Consider the following 20,369-nt stretch of genomic DNA (forward strand, 5'->3'; position numbering starts at 1 on the left):
AGCGACCTTATCACTGGCAGTTCCTCTGTTTCGTCTTTGCTCCAAAGGGGGGAAGTTCCTCCCCCTTCCCTCTGCCATCCATCCAAATACTCTTCTCCCAACTCTCCGGGATCCAGCTCCCCGGGATTGGGACCCCAGCTCTGCCTTCCGACAGATCCTGACTTTAGTGTTCAGTGATACATCTTTACATTTGAGGACCTTTTCTAGTTCTCTCACAGCTGCCCTCCCCAGTCCTAGCCTTCTTCTGATTTCTTGACTATTGTCTCCATTTTGGTTAATGATTGTGCCAAGATATTGATAATCCTTGACAAGTTCAATGTCTTCATTGTCAACTCTAAAGTTGCATAAATCTTCTGTTGTCATTAAAGGTAAAGGTAAAGGTGAAGGTGTCCCCCCACTTGTAGTGCGAGTCGTTTCCGACTCTTAGGGTGACGTCTTGCGACGTTTACTAGGCAGACCGTATATATGGGGTGGGATTGCCAGTTCCTTCCCCAGTCTTTCTTTACCCCCCAGCATCTGCCAGGTACTCATTTTACCAACCACAGATGGATGGAGGGCTAAGTGGACCTCGACCCCTTTTACCGGAGATTTGACTTCCTCCTTCTGTTGGAATCGAACTCCGGCCATGAGCAGAGTTTTCGGCTGCGTTACTGCCGCTTACCACTCTGCGCCATGGAGGATTATTACTTTAGTCTGTTTGACATTCAGCTGTAGTCCTGCTTTTGTGCTTTCCTCTTTAACTTTCATCAGCATTCATTTCAAATCTTTACTGCTTTCTGCTAGTAGTATGGTATCGTCTGCATATCTTAAATTATTGATATTTCTCCTTCCAATTTTCACACCTCCTTCTTCTTGGTTCAATCCTGCTTTCCGTATGATATGTTCTGCGTATAGTGACTCAAATAATTGCAATGAGATAATTGCAATGTGCTTTGAGTTACCTGTAGGGATTCCCTCCCCTCCTTCTAAAACGTACTTTATTCTTCCCCATAAATCATAAATCATATTTGACTCTTCCTGGCTGAACTGAAAATCTTATAGTTACTTTCATGAAGCTCCAAATTACAGTTCTTAAAATCATAGAATAGTAGAGTTGGAAGGGGCATATAAGGCCATCGAGACCACCCCCTGCTCAATGCAGGAATCCAAATCAAAGCATTCCCAACAGATGGCTGTCCAGCTGCCTCTTGAATGCCATCTTAATTAGGACAGACTCTTATATATTTCACCCACGTTCCCAGAAAAATGACCATTTTTTTCACTTGATCATCCAGCTTTTAATATGTTATTCACTAATAGGCAAAAAAACCTTGCGGTTTAAGAATGTACCTATAGCCCACAGATATTTCTATCAAACTTTAAAAAGCAGGAAAATTGAATGCACTTTTCTGAGATATTGTATTGCCCTACAAATGTGTCAAAATGCAAACACAATTTGAGTTGGTCTTTCACAGTCCAATCTACTTCCTGTGTAGCTTGGAAGAATTTGGTAACACATGCCTATTAGTGAATTTCTCTGCTTTTTAATCCGGGAGATAAGAAATGGGATCCTGTGCCAGCTGGCTGAGAATGGATTGATCATTTGCATGCTTCTTGAGTTCAGTGGGATTTACTCCCCTGCAATCATGCTTAGGATCGATGAAACTGACCAAAGGGGATGGGGGGAGAAGGGAGAGGGAGGGGAGGGGGAGGGGAGCAGGAAGGAGGGGGAGGGGAGGACAGGTTTGATCATTTGCACATTTATTCAGTTCAGTGGGATTTACTCCCGTGGAATCATGTTTAGGATAGGTAAAACTGAACGGGGGGAGGCAAAGTTGGAGTGGGCAGGGAAGGAGGAAGAAGCAGGAGGGGAGGGGAAGAGAGGGGAGGAAGAGGGGGAAGCTAGGTCTGATCATTTGCATGCTTATTGTGTTCAATGGGATTTACTCCTATGTAATCATGGTTAGGATAGGTAAAACTGACCATGCGGGAGGAGCAGGGGGAGCAGAGAGGGGAGGGGGAAGGAGGGAATTGGAGGGGGAGGAGCAAAGGAAGGGGCAGGGGAGGGCAGGTTTGATTATTTGCATGCTTATTGAGTTCAATGGTATTTACTCCCATGCAATCATGCTTAAGATAGGTAAAACTGACCATGGGGAGGGGAAGGAGAGGTAAGGGGCAAGAGGGAGGGAATAAGAGGGGGAAGAAGGGAGGGTGAGTTTGATCAGCTGCATACTTTTTGAGTTCAGTGGGATTTATTTCTGTGAATTCATGTTTGAAAATGGAAATGGACTGCCTTCAAGCCAATCCCAACTTATGGCAACCCTATGAATAGGGTTTTCATAGTAAATGGTATTCAGAGGTGGTTTTACCATTGCCTTCCTCTGAGGCTGAGAGGCAGTGACTGGCCCAAGGTCACCCAGTGAGCTTCACGGCTGTGTGGGGATTCGAATCCTGGTCTCCCAGGTCATAGTCCAACACTGACCTGGGGGAGGGGCAGGGAGGGGAGGGGGAGGGGAGTAGAGGAGATTGGGTGGGTGGGTACTGGGCAGAGGGGAAGCCCATTTTCTTTCCAAAAGGAAAACACTGTGAACAATATCATTGCTTTTCAGCGTTTTCCCCACATTTTTATTCTACAGCAGGCACATGTAGCCTCCCACCCAAATTTAAACCAAAGCTGTCCCTGGCTACATCCCCACCAGACATTTATTTCACTTTGGACAGTCATGGCTTCTCTCAAATAATCCTGGGAAGTGTAGTTGGTGAAGGGTGCTGAGAGTTGGTAGGAGAGGCCGTGTTCCCCTCACAGATCTTCAATCAGAGTGGCTGACTGTTAAACCACTCTGGTCGCTGGCGCTCTGTCAGGGGAATAGATGTGGGTGTGGCCCCGGCCCCCTGATTAGTCAAGCCCAGCAGCTGTGATTCTGGCTTTTAGAACACTGACAGTTGGTTCTTACTGAGCATGCCCGTCATCATTCACTTCAATGCAAATTTAATAAATAAATTAAAAATCAGTTGGGCATTTTTATAAACTTTTAAACTGCAGAAGATGAAGGTCAGAGTATGGAGCAAGGTCAGTAACAGGATTACTGGTCCTCTGTTAACATGGCTGATTTTTATTGAATTTCAACAGATTATGAGAACTGTGACAGAAAAAAAGTTCAAAAGGGCTCTGGGTTTTTTTCTCTCTTTTTAGACTTTGTACTCTCAATTCTTTCTCACTGTTTTGTTTATCGGCATGAAATTGAGAGGGTTGTTAAGCAAGCATTTCTGAGTTCAGGACTATAAGTTTTGTAAGGTTTTGTTTTGAAGTGAGCTTATGGGAAGCATCAGGATGGCATGGGGGGTATTTTCAATTTAACATTGCAGTATGTGAAAAATCCACGCTGGCTATAGCATACAGCCATTCTCATGGCTGTATAATTATCATCACCTATATAAACAGCTTAGCCAAACAAGGTATTGCAGTACTAACAACTGATGGTCAATAAATGGTATATTTGTGGCCACAATACACAGTAATAAACTGAAATTGGTTACTTATAGAAGAATGTCTGCAGTCCTGTACCCTAAATTATGGGCAATTAGATTCCATTTTTGGATTCTTAGAGGTACAAAAGATCGGCACAAGGAATTTTACTGGTACTGCTGCTGCTACTACTGATATGAAGATCTGGGGGAAATGTGAATTTTACTATCCTTCTAGTCTCAACAACGCTTACTTAACATTTACTGTTAAGTAGGAGGTCAATTAAATACTGTTCTCTACGGACAGTTTTAGGAAATACTTTTGCAAAGTATGACTGACATGGGAGAGAGCTGAATACAGTGAAAGTCCTAAAATTTGAAGTTGCTGATTCTGATTTTAATTAGATATGACAACTTTTTAAAATGTTTTAAAGTAACTATCATGTTATTATTTCTAAAATGTACACCTTATTTCCTAGGACTTCTGTCATATCTTTAAAAAAATATTTAGAACATCTATCCAATAACATAAAACAGTTAAACCAGAAAATGCACAGTCACAAAACAGTATAAATATAATTGAAAATAGTAAACATTGATCTCATCTAGGGATGGAAACTTCTATCAATTTCAGTTCTCTCAGTTTCTTATTTTTCCAAAATTAAATTCAGTTTACATTTCTGCAGCAATTTGTGGTTTTTTTAAAAATAAATCCTCATGAAAATTCTTCAACATTTTAGTGTGAATTGCCCCCCAAAGAACACATTTTTGTATACAGTTTTGACTAATGTACATATTTTTGCAAGACATTTCTCATCATATAATGCATTTTGTATGTTATTTTCACTTATATATTCATTTTTATGCACACTTTCCATTAATATCTGCATTTTTGTAAACATTGTTTGGTGAACTGCATCCCAAAATTTGAATAAGTGTGAATTTCAAAGGAATGGCTATGTTTTGGAAAGTGTGAATTTGATAGATTCGGCTTGAAATGTAAACTGAATAGAATTTCTCCCCCATCCCTAATCTCATCATATGTAAAACTCAGTATTCACAAGTGGCCAACCTTCCAAAACTACAGAAAATGCAAGTCATGTCTCCATGGGCCAGGAGTTCCATGGACAGGGCTCAACCATTGAGAAGGTCTGGGATCTGGTAGCTGATCACCAGATTAGATGGCAGAGGTATGCAGACCAAAAAGCCATTATCCCACATATCTCTATGTCACAAACCAACCCATGTTTGAAATTCAGCTTTTGATTATGTAGAATATACCCCAAGTATAAACTGTCGCACAACTAAAGCAGAGACTCTTGTTGCATGCAGGTCCTATTTGGGGGCTTTCCATAGGCAACTGGCTGACCATTGTGAGAACAGGATGCAGGACTCATTGGCCTTATCCAGGAGCCTCTTATGTTCTTATGATTTTATTTATTTTGAAGATTTATGCCCCGCCTTTCACTTGTATGACTCTTAAGGTGGCCTGCAACTGACTGTAATAATCCTTTGGGTTCTGCAGTCCTAGGCCAGCTAGCAGTTGGGGCAGTGATCTTCCTAGCAGTGAGGGGGAAGCAAACTCTCTGCAGCTGCTTCTTTGCTGTCTGATGGATGGGACCAGATTGGTCTCTCCCTTCTGCCATGATCGTCTTCCTGGGAGGCAGGGGTTGCAGGCTACCAGTGGCCCTAGGTCCACTGGACAATGGCAAGAGCCAGAGTGTGCTTTCATTTTCAGTACAAGGGTATCTGCTTGTTATTGAAATCTCACAGGCACAATTGATGTGGCCAACTCCCAATCACTGACTTGAGTTCCATGATGGAAGAAAGGTGGGATATAAATGTAATCTATAAATCAATTCTACTCCCCCCCCATTCCCAAGAGTTGTATTGTAAAACAGGGTCTGAAACCAGGCTCTGAAACCCAGTTACCCAGGTACACCCGCATACAGAGGAGTGTACAAATTAGGTCTAGTCTCTAGGGCATTTCCATATCTATGTGCACATCCTTAGAAGATAGGAAAAAGAAGTATTCAATTAGTCACATTCATGCATCTGTCACTTAAACTGCTCATGTTATCAATTATGCTTGCCTCCCTTTTTTCTGATAAGAAATATGAAATTAGGTGGTAGAGGGGGGGTTGGATCAATTAATCTGGCATCTGCTTTCTGCACCTTTATAAGCCCTTCCTCATGCAAACAAGGATTCCTGCTTCAACTGAGGTATCAATCTTTTGCAAACCTTTGGGTTAGGAGCAAAGTCTCTTTAATTACTTTGGCTGACTTTTTCACAATGTCTTGGGGCCTCTAGCTCCCACACTTTAGTGCTGTTACCGCTTAGCTTATATTTAGAGCTTTTTCCCTGCCAGAGTAATCACCCCCATCCCAGTCTGGCTTGCCTTTCCTTGGCACAGAATTAAGGGAGAGAGAAAAAGCTATTCCTCCAGTTTCTCTAAGGATTTGATAACCTCTTCACTCTCCTTAGCTAGAGGTGTTTTGACCTTTAATTAAAAGGCAAATTTGTTGTCTTCCATTCAGAAGACAGCAAATAATGATCTCATTAAAATGAGGTTAGTGTTTGGGCCTTAGAGCAATAAGAGCTGAAGTCTCATTAGTAGCTAACAATCCAGAACACAGCGCATAAATAAAACTAATATGGCAGAGCAAAAAGCCTTGGTGCATTAAATTTGAGCAGAATCAAATGTTTACAGTCAATGATGTCTGGGGCATGAAGTTTTAATGTACTTAATAAAGGAAAGCAAATTGTTTCCTATTAGCCGTGAAATGTTCCCAGAGAACTAGCCCCCCAGCCTCCCCCCAAAATAGTGTATTGTGCAAATGAAGGAGATGGTTGAAATTAACAAGGATATTTTGGGAAAATATCATTCCTGCCTTAGTAGATGTGGAAATTATGAAGAGTAAAGACAAAGCAACTTAAACCTACAAAACATAATTACATGGATGGATCTAAAAACCTGCTGAGCGAAAGCACTAAATAAATAAAGAGACACACATCCTATGGATGTTGAAGAGAGATTCATACTCTTATGAACAAAGGAGAGAACCAATTAATATAATGAAACCAACAATTCCACAAAGATTCTGAGCAACTAAAGTGCTTCATTTGATTACTTTTTTTAATACAAATTGCTAAGCTGGGCATTCTAGTGTGAGGCTTTGTGAATGCAAAGATTCCTGATTATTCTTTCATTGGGAAACAATATTTATTTCACAAGATTTGAAAGACTATTCTTTTCTCTTTTTTAAAAGCCACAAACACCTGTAACTATTTTGAGAGGGGAATTGCTAAACCAGTGGGTAGATGAGCGCAGCGGGAGATTCCATCCTCCAAAAATCAATCAAACATGATTTCATATTTTATGTGTAAGGGAAGTTGCAATATTTATTTTATCATTATATATTTTTTGTCCATTCCCACCTACTTCAGAAAGTTCCAATAAGTTTACATGGAGTCTCTGGTGATCTCCCAGTTGGGCCAACACCTGCTTAGCTTTAACTATACTATATCTTCATCAAGAATTCACTGGCCGTTGATTTTACAAAGCTCACTAACAAGCCAGTTACAACAGTTTCTGTGTTGTATGCATTCAATAATTTTATTTATTTGTTAATCATATTTTATCCTAATTTTCAGACAATTATTGTCTCCCAAAAGTGGTACACGTCAAGGCAGAGGTCCTGCCAGTAGGTTACAAACTTTAAAGACAAGGCACGCAAGGAAAGGCGGGTGGAGGGAAACAGGAGAACAAGGAAATATAGGCCAGCACAAAATGGTAAGTTATAAGCAGGTATTTATACCCAGTTTGGGCAAGGTTGATCTTTCCTTGCAGATGTTCTTCCTTGAATGGCAGTTGGTGGCTTTTGTTCCTTTAGTACAGCTTTTCCCAACCTTTGGGTCCCCAGATATGGTTGGACTACAACTCCCATCAGCCCCAACCAGCATGGCCAATGGTGAGGGATGATGGGAACTGTATTCCAGCAACTTTTGGGGACCCAAAGGCTGCTTTAGAAGATGAAAAGCAACCAGAGTAGGGATGAGGGAGAAATCTGATTCAGTTTGCATTTAAGTTAACCAATTTGCACTTTCCAAAACGTGAACACAAACACAGCCATCTTTGACATTCGCACTTCTCCACATATTGCAGTGCAGTTCTCCAGCTAAGTAATGCCTACAAATGCATATACGAGTTTAAAGTGTGCACATACATGCATATATTAGTGAAAATAGCATAGAAAAATGCATTATATTAGGGAAAATGGGCTTGCAAAAATGTATATGTTAGGCACAATTACATATAAAATGTTATATTAGGAGAAATTCACACCATGGCGATGAATTTCTTTGAGGACATTTTGCAAAAATAAATCACAAACTCATGTGGAAATGCAGAAAACTAAACTTAAAATTGGAAACAGAGAGAAATAAAACTCAACATATTCCCTTTTCCTTAGCACAGAGTGCCCTTTCCTTCTGTTGCTTCTGCAGTCCCAGGCAACTGACACTTTCTAGCAGGAAGGGGAGGAAGCATGCTTTTTGCAGTTGTTCCTTCTCTGGCCAATAGAGGGGGGCAAGTTGGTTTCCCCATTGCTGTGATGTTCTTCCTGGGAGGCATGTAACCTATCTAAAATTGTATTGAACAGGCTTCAGCTCCAATAAAACTAGTGACTACTTATATTTAAGAGCAGCTAAAATTGGAGGTTCCAACCTTTTTAGGCCTATAGGCACATGAGGATTTATTTTTTTTAATTTTAACACTCTTTATTGAAAATATCATAAATAGCGGATTAAACAAAAGTCAAAAGAAAAGAATTTTTGAGTACAACAACTATAAAACAACACAAAATAACCTGGATCTCAACTTAACAAATGGAACAGAATCGAATTGATACCATTGACAATACTAAGGGGAATACTGATTATAAACAAAAAACACCAAATAAATCTATCTATGAGGACTTAAAGAAAAGAGAAAATGGGATATCTAATCTTTAAGAAAAAGAGGGGAGCGTTAATTATCAGTCTTCAGGAGCACCAACCACATGAGGATTTTTGAGTCAGTGCTGTGGGTGCCAACCACCTCTGGATACTTCAGTAGAATTAATCTGAGCCTTGAAAAGTACATAGAATTGAAAGAGGAAGTGGGGAAGATTGTCACTCTTCCAACTTCCTCTTTCAGCTCTATGTGCTTTTCAACCACCCTTGACCAACGGGACAGTGTGGGGTATGGGGTTCAGAGACTTTGTGAACATCAGTAGGAGACCTGGAGGGCACCATTGCACTTGCAGGCACCATGCTGGTGAACCATAAACTAGATGGGCCATTGGCCTGTTCCATCAGGCTCGTCTTATGTTCTTATGTTAAAATATTAAAGCATCAATCAGATGGTTTTGAGGGCCCTTTTGCAAGAAGTTTTGCTAGTAAAGTCAAATTCTTTAATAAAATACCCCCTCATTCCATTTTTTTGTGTTATTGCCATTGTTGTTCTACCCTGCCTTTCTTTTTTTAAAAAAAGAAAGTGGTTTACAACAGATAAAATGCAATCAAATACAGATTTAAAACAATACAAACCTCTACAGCATGGGTTACCAATGTAGTGCCTGGAGCAGCCTTTCCCAACCAGTGTGCCTCCAGATGTAGTTGGACCACAATTCCCATCTTTCCTGACCATTGGCAATGCTGGCTGAGGCTTATGGGAGTTGTGGTCCAACAACATCTGGAGGCACACTGGTTGGGAAAGGCTGGCCTAGAGGCACACATGGAGTCACAGAAGCCTTCTGTAGAGCCCCTCCTTTGCAGGAATTAGGCTCAAAAGAAGCCTATTATTATTACTGTTATTAGAATTGATTACCCGCCCTTCACCCAAAGGTCCCAGGGCAGGTTTCAACCATTTTAAATGCATAATTGTTGTTGTTATGTGCCTTCAAGTCGACTACGACTTATGGCGACCCTATGAATCTGCGATCTCCAACAGCATCTGCCATGAAGCACCCTGTTCAGATCTTGTAAGTTCAGGTCTGTGGCTTCCTTTATGGAATCAATCCATCTCTTGTTTGTCCTTCCTCTTTTTCTACTCCCTTCTGTTTTTCCCAGCATTATTGTCTGTCCTAGTGAATCAGGTCTTCTCATCATGCATCCAAATTATGATAACCTCATTTTAGCTTCTAATGGTAGTTCTGGTTTAATTTGTTCTAAATGTAAATGTACTCTCTTCAAGTCGATTCCGACTTATGGCGACCCTATGAACAGGGTTTTCATGAGGCTGAGAGGCAGTGACTGGTCCAAAGTCACCCACTGAGCTTCATGTGGGAATTCAAACCCTGGTCTCCCAGGTCGTAGTCCAACACCTTAACCACTACACCACACTGACTAACACCCAATTGTTTGTCTTTTCCACAGTCCATGTTATGCGCAAAGCTCTCTTCTAACTCTCTTCTTCTTCTATGTGCCTCCAAGTTGACCACGACTTATGGCAACCTTATGAATCAGCGACCTCCAAGAGCATCTGTCATGAACCACCCTGTTCAGATCTTGTAAGTTCAGGTCTGTGACTTCCTTTATGGAATCAATCCATCTCTTGTTTGGCCTTCCTCTTTTTCTACTCCCTTCTGTTTTTCCAAGCATTATTGTCTTTTCTAGTGAATCCTGTCTTCTCATTATGTGTCCAAAGTATGATAACCTCAGTTTCATCATTTTAGCTTCTAGTGATAGTTCTGGTTTAATTTGTTCTAACACCCAATTATAGGTCTTTTCCACAGTCCATGGTATGCACAAAGCTCTCCTCCAACACTTTCAAATGAGTTGATTTTTCTCCTATCTGCTTTTTTCACTGTCCAACTTTCACATCCATACATACAGATCGGGAATACCATGGTCTGAATGATCCTGACTTTAGTGTTCAGTGATACATCTTTGCATTTGAGGACCTTTTCTAGTTCTCTCACACCTACCGTCCCCAGTCCAAGCCTTCTTCTGATTGTCCCCATTTTGGTTAAAGACTGTGCCAAGGTATCAATAATCCTTGACAAGTTCAATGTCCTCATTGTCAACTTTAAAGTTGCATAAATTTTCTGTTGTCATTACTTTAGTCTTCTTGACGTTTAGCTGTAGTCCTGCTTTTGTGCTTTCCTCTTTAACTGTCATCAGCATTTGTTTCAAATCATTACTGGTTTCTGCTAGTAGTATGGTATCGTCTGCATATCTTCAATTATTGATATTTCTTCCTCCAATTTTCACACCTCCTTCATCTTGGTCCAATTCCGCTTGCAGTATGATATGTTCTGTGTATAGATTAAACAAATAGGGTGATAAAATACATCCCTGTCTCACACCCTTTCTGATGGGGAATCACCCGGTTTCTCCATATTCTGTCCTTACAGTAGCCTCTTGTCCAGAGTATAGGTTGCGCATCAGGACAATCAGATGCTGTAGCACCCCCATTTCTTTTAAAGTATTCCATAGTTTTTCATGATCTACACATTCGAAGGCTTTGCTGTAATCTATAAAGCACAAGGTGATTTTCTTCTGAAATTCCTTGGTCTATTCCATTATCCAGCATACGTTTGCAATATGATCTCTGGTGCCTCTTCCCTTTCTGAATCCAGCTTGGACGTCTGGCATTTCTCGCTCCATATATGGTAAGAGCCTTTGTTGTAGAATCTTGAGCATTACTTTACTTCCATGAGATATTAAGGCAATAGTTTGATAATTACTGCATTCCCTGAGATCCCCTTTCTTTGGAATTGGGATGTATATGGAACGCTTCCAGTCTGTGGGCCATTGTTTAGTTTTCCATATTTCTTGACACAATTTGGATGCATCTTAGTCTGGTGTCTCAGCTTTGAACATTCAGCATTGGGTGCCCCTTCTAGGAGTCTAGCCTCTTGGTCTAGACTCCTGACGGCATTGCTCTCAGCTTCTTCAACACTCTCAAACCCCCTCACCACGTTAAGGTGTACATCCTAGAGGGGGAAACACATAATTAAAAACACTTAAAAACAACCTAAACAACAACAATCTTTATTGCGTAGTCTACAGACCATTGCAAGCAACCCACATACAAAACAAATACGGACACTTTAACAGATAAGTATAAACTTTTAAAACTGAAAGATATAAACAGATCAATGAATCAAGACCTAGGCCTGATCAGGTATTTCCTGACCTCCATGGCCTGATTCAGAAATTTGGCCACATGTATTGTGATTTCTTTATCAGAGCCCTGAAGGAGGGTTGATAGAAGTACACTCATGGAGCGACCTGAGAAGGCTTGAAAAATAGGAGTTAAAAGGTAATTTCTGGCACCATCATAAAATCTACAATTAAAAAGAACATGAGAAACCGTCTCCACCTCAGACATGTCACAAGGGCAAAACCTATGAATCCTCAGGATCTTATCGTACCTGCCCTCTAAAAGTTTAGAGGGTAAAGCATCGAAGCGAGCCAGAGAGAAGGCCCTTCTATACTTAGGGACAGAGAGCCAACGTAGGTAGCACATCCCTTCCTTGCTAGGGGAGTCTGCCAAACCCAATGCGTGGGGGGAACAGGGGCCAGAGGCTGCAACATAGAGCTCTTGGTTGTCAATGTCGACAAATCGCTGTTTCACCATTGCCTTGGCCCCGTTGAGTTCCATTTCAAGCAGGTCTACAGGGGAAAGACCTACCGAGGCAATTTTCTCCAATACCAATTTGGACCAAGATGTATTAGATGAGTCACTTAAAATCTGTCTCGCATATGACTCTTGGGTAAACGTGGAAAAACACTGAAGCCAATAATGAATAGTTTAGAGCCATGCTAGACAGTTTATGGAATTTAAACCAACTTCCAACATAAGGGTAGCCCCAGAGACACATCTAGGCACACCAAAGATAGATCTTAAAGAGGCATGAAGAAAGCCTTCAAGGTGTCCCTTGAAATAAGGGGTCCAAATCGGGGGCCCATATAACAACATCGGGATTATTTTGGATCTGATAATGCATACTGCAGCTGGAACAAATTTCCCACCTTTAGAGAAATAAAAACGGGTTAATGTTCCCAAATTTTTCTCTGCTTTAGCTTTGATATAATTAGCTTGAGATTTCCAACTGACCGTCTCTTGAAACCAGATCCCCAAGTACTTGAAGGAGTTTACCTGTTCGATTCTGACAGAACCTAAATACCAAGGAAACCTAGCCTTTCTCTTAGAGAACACAATTACTTTGGATTTAGCATGATTGATAGTTAGAGAATTACCTTTACAGTAATCCGCAAAACCCGAGAGTAATCTTTTTAGACCCAACTGGGTTTGAGATATTAAAACCACGTCATCTGCATAAAACAGGATAGACACTTTGGCAGGCCCTAATTTAGGGGGGTGGGATTGTAGCCTTCCCAAGACAGAGGGAAGATCAGCCAAGTATAAATTAGATAAGGTGGGGGCTAGAACACATCCTTGCCTAACACCTTGTGAGGAGCGTATTTCTCGTGAAAGGTGGCCATGATAGCTACAGCGAACTTGGATGGAGGTGTTATGATATAAAGCCGATATCAGAAACAGAAGTCTCTTCTCTCTCTTTTTTAAAATAATTTTTATTCAACTTTTCAGAAAACAAAACAAAACAAAGTCAAAAAACAAAAACATAATAATACAATAAAAATCTTAACTTCCGATTTGTCGCAGATCAGCTATAAGTATATAATATATATCAAACCTGTCCCTTAATACATACAAGATCACTTTTCTCCATAGGCTATCTTAATTAATCGTCAAATCCCATTATCATCATTTTATTTTGATCTTTCAGCAAAAAGTCTAAGAGAGGCTTCCATTCCTTAAGAAATGTATCTATCAATTTTTCTCTAAGTAAGCATGTCAATTTATCCATCTCTACTAAGTCTATTAATTTCAATAACCATTCTTCCGTTGTTGGTGTTGATTCCATTTTCCACTTTTGTGCATATAATAATCTTGCTGCCGTAATCATATATAATATTATTCTTCCATATTTCTTTTCTATTTGTTTATCCATAAAACCCAATAAAAAAATTCTGGCTTTAATTGAATATTTATCTTTAGAATTTTTTGCATCATCCTACCTATCTGTGTCCAAAATGATTTCGCCTGTTTACACAACTACCACATATGATAAAATGATCCTTCTTGGTGTTTACATTTCCAACAAACATTAGGAACATTGCTATACATTTTTGACAACTTTTCTGGAGTCATGTGCCAATGATACATCATTTTATAAAAATTTTCTTTAAGATTGTAACATAGTGTAAATTTCAATCCTTTTTTCCACATATTTTCCCATTGATCCATTTGTATGTTATAACCAAAAAATTTTGCCCATTTTACCATACACTCTTTTACTTGTTCTTCTTCCATTTCCATTTTTAACAAAAGTTTATACATTTTCGCAATTATACATTCATCATTTGTACACAGACATATTTCAAAATCAGATTTACTTATTTCAAAACCATACATTTTCTTATCCATTTTATATCTTTCCAACAATTGTAAATAGGCAAACCATTGAGAACTATATCCTTCCTTTATTAGTTGTTCTCTCTGTTTCATTATATATTCTCCATGCACATTTTCTAATAGTTCTTGATAAGTTAACCATTTCTCTTTTCCGGCCATTTCTCTTCTATAGAACGCTTCTTGAGACACATAATGGTATTTTGGAACAAAACCTTGATTTATATCTATTCCATATTTTCAACAAAGGACGTCTTATAAAATGATTATTAAAGTCCACATTAACTTTTACTTTGTCATACCATAGATATCCATGCCATCCCCACTTCAGGTTGTGGCCCTCCAAATCCAATAGTCTTTTGTTCCTCAATAAAATCCATTCTTTTATCCAGACCAAACAACAAGCAGCAAAATAAAGTCTCAGATTTGGTAGTCCCAATCCTCCTCTTTCTTTGGAATCTTGTAATAGTTTAAATTTAACTCTTGGTTTTTTTCCCTGCCATACAAATTTAGAAATATCTTTTTGCCATTGTTTAAAAGGTAAATCAGAGGATATTACAGGTATTGTTTGAAACAAAAACATCATTCTCGGTAATACATTCATTTTTATCACAGATATTCTACCCATTAATGACAACTGTAGTTTATCCCATCTTGACATATCTTTCTTAATCTCTGTCCATAATTTTTCATAATTATTATGAAACAACTTTGAATTTTTATTTGTCATAATAATACCTAGATATTTCAACTTTTTCTCTATTGTGAAATCTGTCTTGTCCATTAACTCTTTTTGTTCCCTTAGAGATAAATTTTTCACCAACATCTTTGTTTTTTGATTATTAACCTTAAATCCTGTTAACGGTCCAAATTCTTTTAATTTATCCATCAGTACATTAATTCCTTCCAAAGGATTTTCTAATACAATCATCAAGTCATCAGCAAATACTCTCAGTTTATATACTTCTTTTTTTATCTTTAATCCCGAAATCCTTTTATCTTGCCTTATATCTCTAAGCAGCACTTCTAAGACCAAGATAAATAAAAGGGGAGATAACGGACATCCCTGTCTTGTACCCTTTTGTATTTCACATGAATCCGTTAAGCTCCCATTGACAATTATCTGTGCCTTCTGAGATTTATAAATCGATCTAATCCATTTAATAAAATTATCTCCAAAATCCATTTGCTCCAGGACCTTAAACATAAATTTCCAATTCAAATTATCAAACGCTTTCTCAGCATCTACAAAGATCAAAGCTGCTTGTTTATCATTTCGTTGTTCTAAATATTCCAACACATTCAAAACATTCCTGACGTTATCACGTAGTTGTCTTTTAGGTAAAAAACCCGATTGATCTTCCTGGATAAATTGTTGCAATATTATTTTCATTCTTTCTGCCAAAATCATTGTAAATATTTTATAATCATTATTCAATAAAGATATCGGCCTATAATTTTTTGTTTTAGTTAGGTCCTGCTCCTCTTTATGTATTAATGTTATATTAGCATTTTTCCAACTATCAGGAATCTTCCCGTCTTGCAAAATAGAATTCATTGTATACTGTAAAGGTAACAAGAGTTCCTCCTCTAAACATTTGTAGTACACTGCTGATAACCCATCCGGTCCTGGCGCCTTTCCTAATTTAATTTTACTTATAGCTTCAGATATCTCTCTTGACGTGATAGGGCCATTAATAGCTTGTCTCTGAAAATCTGTAATTTTAGGCAAATTCTGTTTAGATATGTACTCTTCTATTTTTTCAGAGGGAATTTCCTGACACTTGTATAAAGTTGAATAATACTGATGAAAAACCTTTTGAATTTTTGCGTTATCCGTCAACATCTCATCTCCTTCTTGTATCTTTAAAATAAGATTTTTTTGTCGTTCTTTTCTTAATTTATATGCTAACCATTTCCCTGGTTTATTTGCAAATTCAAAAGTCCTTTGTTTAGCAAAATTTATTTTCCTTTCAATTTCTCTCACTGTCAGCATTGATACTTGATTCTGTAACATTTTAATTTGATTTACAATAGAAGCTTTAGTTGGATTCTTTTTCAATTCTTCCTCTTTTTGTTTTATTTCTTCCAAGATTAATTGCATTTTCTGTTGTTTCTTCTTCTTTAATTCAGAGTTGCATTTAATAAAATATCCCCTCATGAATGCTTTACTTGTATCCCAAACAATATTTTCATCTGTTCCTTTATGTAAATTATGTTCAAAAAACTCTTTTAATTTCTTCTTACATTCTTGTACTACTTTATCATTCTGTAATAAAGATTCATTTAGTCTCCATCTAAATCCAAGATTTTTCTTCTTAAAAGTTAATATCACAAGATTACGATCAGAGAAAGTTTTTGGTAATATGTCCATCTTGGAGATGTCTTTCACTAGATTTTTAGACATCCAAATCATGTCAATCCTCGAGAATGCTTTGTGTCTTTCTGAAAAATAAGTGAATTCCTTTGCGTTATCATTTATGTATCTCCAGGTATCCACCAATTCTAAATTTTCCATCAACTCAAAGCAAATCTTTGGTAATTTACCCTGTGTCTCTTTAATGTTTTTCTCAGAAAGTCTATCAATTTGTGGTGAGATTACTCCATTCCAATCACCCATAACACACCAATGATCATATGAGAAATCTAACAATTTTTCCATAAGTCCCGTGTAAAACCTTGTTTTATCTTCATTGGGGGCATAGATACCCACTAACAAATTTTTTATCCCCTGTAAGGTAATTTCAACCCCCACAAATCTGCCACTATCATCCGATAATATCAGTTTAGGAGACAATTGTGGGTTAATATAGAGAACAACACCATTTATTTTTTTCAATCCAGCCAAAATAAATTCTTCACCCAAATTTTTACAAATCAAATATTTGGAATCTTTCTTCTTGATGTGAGTTTCTTGTAAACAAATTATATCCAATTTTAATTTTTTCAAATAGTGAAACACTTTCTCTTCTGCGGAGTATTGGCTCCATTTATATTCCAAGTTAGATATTTGTAATCCATCTTCAAGCGTGTATTTTAGAAAAGTCTGTACCTGTTGCTCCCATTGATCCATCCTCTTCTTTTCCTTCCTCTACCTGTTCCTGTTGACTTTGTTTAATTTTGTCTTCTTCCATGTCTTTTGAAGCTTTTCTCAAGAAATCCCTTGCTTTTTGAACTGTATTCAATCGATACTTCTGTTGTCTAAATGTAAAGATCACTCCTTCAGGAACATCCCATCTAAATTGGATTTTGCATTGTTTAAGTTTTTCTGTAAAGAAAGCATATTCTTTTCTCTTGCGTAAAAGTCTAATAGGAATTTCCTTCATCACAAGTATTTCCTTGCCATCAATTTTAAGAGCATTATTAAAATGTTGTTGTAAAACCATATCTCTGGTCCTCTTTTTTACAAAATGGACAAGCACATCTCTTGGAATTTTTTTCATTGTTGCATATCTGGAATTAATTCTGTAAACTTTGTCTATTTCAAATTCCATCAAATCTTCATTCCAATCCAAAATTTTTACCAAGGCATTAACAATTTTATCTCTGATATCTTCACCTGTTTCCTCAGGAATTGCACGAAATCTCAAACAATGTTCTTTATCTCTAAGTTCCATGACAGCCATATAGTCCAAGTTTTTTTCCAGTTCCAAATTTAATATATCTGTTCTGTTCTCCAAGGTTTGCACCTTTCCTTTAGTATTTTTTACATCCTCAGTTACTTGTCCAATTGTACCTTTAATCTCGTCCACTTCTTTTCTCATATGGTCCTTTATATTGTAGGGTTCAAATTTAAGCCCCCTCCCCAAGAAGGGAGAGTTAGCGCACCCCTCAGCCTTAAAATAGGAGTGCGAGCTTTAGCAATTTAATTTGCCTGTTTCAGTGGTTCAGCCAGATACCAATAAACATAAAATAAACATGGAATAGACACACACACAGCTGCTTGATCAAGAGGGGTCTCTGCTCTGCACAGACAGGGGTCTGTCAGGGCAAAGAGCAACGTTTATTGATTGCAGGTTCATTAAATAGGGTTCATAAGCAAAACAAGGTATTGTTGCAAAATCATAACAAGAAGGGAATACAGTGTTACATAGATAAAGCAAGCGCGTCTTCATCTCTGTTACATTACTCATAATTCTAAAAGGCGAGGAGGTGATAAGGAATTCATATATTTGTCAATCTAAGAAACTTAATGTGAGATAAGAACTGAGGAAAAGCGAGTATTAGAGTTACTTTGACACTTGGTGAAAGATAAACATGGGGCTAGTAAAAGTTATTTACTCAGCTGTGTGATGTAAAACTTATGAATAAGGAAGGTATTTGGGAAGACTTCATTCTTTGTGCTGGGTATGACATGAAGTTACAGTGTACATGGTGTATAAAGTAGAACAAGGCAAGAGAAAATAATAACATTCCAGAGGGGGGTACACTTTATCTTCTTTCCAAGATTATTATTATTCCAGCCAGAGAGGCGCCTTTGGGTGTTATTTCTCATGGGAAGAAACAAAACTGGCTCTGACTACAACTTAGCATCTCTGAACAACTTTTGGGGTCTAGCAATAAAATATTTCCTAACAATATCTTTCAATTCTTGTTGCATTTTGTCAAATTCAGCTTTCATCTCCTGTCTGTCCTGTATCATTTCTTGTTTCAGGTCATTAATCCCATCCATTATTTTCTGAAGCATATCTGGGGAGATAGCCCCTTCCTGTACATCAGTTGAACCTCTTCGCTCCAGAGCCTTAGCTGTTTTCCTGGTTGTCATTCTTAAAAGAAGCCTTTAATTTCTAATATTAACCACTGTTCCCAAACATAAAGGCAGTCTATTTCTTTCTTTTTTTTCCAACAACAAAAGAGTTTACTTATTATTTATTTATTTATTTATTATTTCAATTTATATACCGCCCTTAGCAGAATAGCTCTCAGGGCGGTGAACAAACAAGATAAAATACAATATATCATAGTAAAAAATCACAAAAACATGTACAAACAAACAACGGAAAGCACAACAAAAACGAAATACAACACAAATTAAGAAGGATACATGTTAAAAGTAGAAAGATTAAGAAAATTAAAAGATTAAAATGCCTGGGAGCATAAAAAGGTCTTTACCTGGCGCCGGAAAGATAGAAGTGTAGGCGCCAGGCGTACCTCTTCGGGGAGGCTGTTCCACAACTCAGGGGCCACCACAGAAAAGGCCCTAGATCTAGTAACCACCCTCCGGGCTTCCCGATGAGCTGGTACCCGGAGGAGGGCCTTGGATTCTGAATGAAGAGAACGGGTAGGTTCATAGCGAGAGAGGTGTTCCACAAGGTATTGAGGTCCCATGCCGTGTAAGGCTTTATAGGTCAAAACCAGCACCTTGAATCTCGCCCGGAAGCAAATAGGGAGCCAGTGCAGATGCTCCAGAATAGGTGTTATATGCGAAGACCAACTGGTCCTCGTCAATAGTCTGGCAGCCGCGTTCTGCACCAGCTGAAGCTTCCGAACTGTCTTCAAGGGCAGCCTTACATAGAGCGCATTACAGTAATCCAATCTTGAAGTTACCAGAGCATGAACAACGGAGGCGAGGTCGTCCCTGTCCAGATAGGGGCGTAGTTGGGCTACCAGACGAAGATGGTAACATGCATTCCGTGCCACCGAGGCCACTTGGGCCTCGAGAGACAAGGAAGAATCGAAAAGAACCCCCAAACTACGTACCTGTTCTTTCAGGGGGAGTGTAACCCCATCCAGAACAGGGTGAACATCCACCATCTGAGCAGGGAAGGCGTTCACCAGCAGTGTCTCGGTCTTGTCTGGATTGAGTCTCAGTTTATTAGCTCTCATCCAGTCCATTATCGCGGTCAGGCAACGGTTCAGCACATCAACAGACTCACCTGAAGAAGATGAAAAGGAGAAATAGAGCTGCGTGTCATCAGCATATTGATGGCAACGCACTCCAAAACTCCTGATGACCGCACCCAGCGGCTGCATGTAGATGTTGAAAAGCATGGGGGACAAGACCGACCCCTGAGGGACTCCACAATGGAGAGTCCATGGTGTCGAGTGATGTTCCCCAAGCACTACCTTCTGGTGACGGTCCGCGAAGTAGGAGCGGAACCACTGCCAAGCAGTGCCCCCGACACCCAACTCCGCAAGTCTCCCCAGAAGGATACCATGGTCGATGGTATCAAACGCCGCTGAGAGATCAAGGAGAATCAACAAAGTCACACTCCCCCTGTCCCTCTCCCGACAAAGGTCATCATACAGGGCGACCAAGGCTGTTTCGGTGCCAAAACCGGGCCTAAAACCGGATTGAAACGGATCTAGATAATCGGTTTCATCCAAGAGTGCCTGGAGCTGGCCGGCAACCACCCGTTCCAAAACCTTGCCCAAAAAAGGGACATTCGCCACTGGTCTATAGTTGTTCAAGTTATCTGGGTCCAAGGAGGGTTTCTT

At 39.1% G+C, this 20,369-nt stretch overlaps 1 protein-coding gene and 1 long non-coding RNA gene across 2 annotated transcripts in view; one reads left to right on the forward strand and one right to left on the reverse strand.

Moving 5' to 3' along the window:
• The window catches only part of LOC133364524 (bifunctional heparan sulfate N-deacetylase/N-sulfotransferase 4), a 228,620-nt gene that overhangs the window by 43,945 nt on the left and 164,306 nt on the right, over nt 1-20,369 (forward strand). The gene's annotated exons all lie outside the window — the stretch shown is intronic.
• Nucleotides 8,319-20,369, reverse strand: part of LOC133364525 (uncharacterized) — a 167,907-nt gene continuing 155,856 nt past the window's right edge. The window contains exon 4 of the long non-coding RNA XR_009757967.1: nt 8,319-11,424. This is a non-coding gene — a long non-coding RNA (uncharacterized LOC133364525). The remainder of the gene's footprint in view (nt 11,425-20,369) is intronic.

Source organism: Rhineura floridana, chromosome 9 (assembly GCF_030035675.1).
Source record: "Rhineura floridana isolate rRhiFlo1 chromosome 9, rRhiFlo1.hap2, whole genome shotgun sequence".
In the NCBI taxonomy this organism is placed as follows: domain Eukaryota; kingdom Metazoa; phylum Chordata; class Lepidosauria; order Squamata; family Rhineuridae; genus Rhineura; species Rhineura floridana.